The 2,492-nt window shown below is 44.9% G+C and overlaps 1 pseudogene; it reads left to right on the forward strand.

Annotated features, from left to right (window-relative positions):
- The first annotated feature begins 607 nt into the window (after window positions 1-607).
- On the forward strand, window positions 608-2,085 carry LOC115923510 (annotated as a pseudogene).
- The last annotated feature ends 407 nt before the right edge of the window (window positions 2,086-2,492 follow it).

The raw sequence follows: 2,492 nt of genomic DNA on the forward strand, positions 1-2,492 counted from the left end.
CAACAAGTACACAAATTGGTGACGAACAAACCTTTTATTAGAAACATGTGCAATTCATCTTTGTGTCATTTGATAGATACATTGTAAGTTCATAATTCTGAATACACTCTTTAAGTAACCCTCACAGAACTCAACCCATCAAACCCCAACGGCATGTTTTGTTGGAATCTGTCAGGATGGGTACAGTACCCCTAAACTGACTGTCTTTTACATTGGGTTGGCACACCTCCAGAAACACAGTCAGAAAAATGTGTGTGCAGTTTCCCATATGGTGTTGGAATTTGCCAGGATGGGTATTGTTCCTAGTTAATCATGTTAAGGGAGTTACAAAATGTAGGGTTAAATGCATTCATCCTCCAGGAGTAGTTATGAATAGCAAACTACCGTACCTATACCCAACAAATAGAAAATCGTTTTCAGCATTTTATGGCAAATTGCAAAATTCAAGGTACATGAATGTATTAGGGACTGGAAGAATGTCATGCTTTGGACCCTAAATGTATAGAGTGACCCGTTTTGCATTTGTGCTTCATGAACACTGTTCATTTTGGTCACTAGTAGGAAGTCTTTAACCATTTCTGAAATATTTGTGGTGTTCCAAATACAGTGTGAGGTCTACAATCTGAACACTGACACCTGGTCTGAGGTGGCACCACTCAGCTGCCGGCGTCAGGAATGTGCGGCCGTGGTTGTCCAGCAAACGCTGTACGTGACGGCGGAATAGTGTCCGAGCTTCGCAACGGCTCCATGAACCGCCGTCATGATAAACGGTACCGAGTGCTGGACCCCTGCCACAAACACGTGGACGAAAGTTGCCGAAATGCAGACGAGTAGGAGCAATCACGGCATCGCCATCCTGAACGGGAGGTCTACGCGCTGAGGGGGATACACGGGACAGTTGTAGCCGACGCAGCGTGGAGTGCTACGATCCAAGGACCAACCAGTGGAAGAATGTGGCACCAATGATCAAGAGTCGGGAGTATCTTCAATGCAGCAGTGGTGAAGGGGAAACTGTATGCCATAGGAGGATACGGACCCAACTATTCTTAATAGGTAGGTTTTTAAAGTATGTTCTTTGAGGAAGCGTATACGATTTTAATGGATATTCATAAAACCTAATACAGTTTACCCATTCCTATTCGTCAAGAGCCGTCACATGGCCAGTCTTAAACGGATGATCAAGATATGGTTAGCTGGTCTTAAACACTTTTCCAGTGTCACATGAAATTGGACTCCTAAAAATCCAGTGCCTTACCGTTTTATTGGTTGAACGTTCACAATCCTCACGTAGGCAGCGCAATAGTACTAGTGAGTCAGATTTTAGTCCTAAATTCACAAAGCAACGTCCAAGTGCATTCTGCACGACATCGCCGCAGTACGCGCGCGCCAATCTCCATAAAAGGAGTTGTTTACATCTTACTCGCCAGCTGGACACTCCCTTATTTAGCTAGAGGGGTGTTTCGAAAAACATGAAGTGAACTTTTTGAACAAAATCAGGTTTTGTTACCGAAAAGTTTTTAAAAAAATGACCGAAAGGTATTTATAAATGGGAATAAATATGTGCTTGGTCAGTATTAATCACTCAGTTTAAGATCGCTTGGAGTCTGGGTGCTGATAATTACCCTGACTTTTGGCTCGGGTAATTATCAGCACCCAGACTCAAGCACCCAGACTCCAAGTGGTCTTAAACAGTGTGATTAAAACCTCCTGATGAGCACACATTTATTCCCTTAATACAGTACCGATAGCGCAGTGCGTATACGGATACATGGACGTATACGCTTTGCTTTTTAAGCATCACACAGTGCGCACTATGCTTAATGCTTGACAGAAAATGGATTTTAGCCTAATGGGTTATTTTCTCTCATCTTTTGCAGCGTTGAGCGGTACGACCCAGACTCCGACAAATGGGAGATGGTGGCCCCCATGGCCGACAAACGAATCAACTTTGGCGTTGGGGTGATCCATGGCTTCATCTACGTGGTAGGAGGGCACAACGGGGAGAGGCATTTGAGCAGTGTGGAGCAGTACAACCCTACGCAAGGAACGTGGACGACAGTGGCGTCCATGAAACAACCAGGACAGGTGGGTGATAGTGTACAACTAGGTCATGGCTTGAGGGCAAGAGGTGCAATATAACTGATCCTGAGGTGTTGATTTGACTACCTTCTGATTTAATACTATAACAGACCGTATGCGTCAAGGCAGCGTTACATGTACATGTAGAGAGCAGTGGTTGTGTGTTGCTAGGATAGGCATTTATAACCCTAACCCTGCCAGATGCAACACAGTGCATCAGGTGGAAAAGAACTGGGGCACTTTGATGCATTCAGCTACCAACAGCAGGGCATGAATGGCCAGCTCTGAAACAATGAGAGCTAGTCCCATTGAACAATGCCACAGTTGTGTGGTGACCACAGACTCTGAGCAGGTGGCCTTGAGACTTTTCCCCTGATGGATCTTGCTACATTGAGCAGGCTTGTCACTTAGTC

This window comes from Strongylocentrotus purpuratus, unplaced genomic scaffold (assembly GCF_000002235.5).
Source record: "Strongylocentrotus purpuratus isolate Spur 01 unplaced genomic scaffold, Spur_5.0 spur5_contig_309, whole genome shotgun sequence".
NCBI lineage: Eukaryota > Metazoa > Echinodermata > Echinoidea > Camarodonta > Strongylocentrotidae > Strongylocentrotus > Strongylocentrotus purpuratus.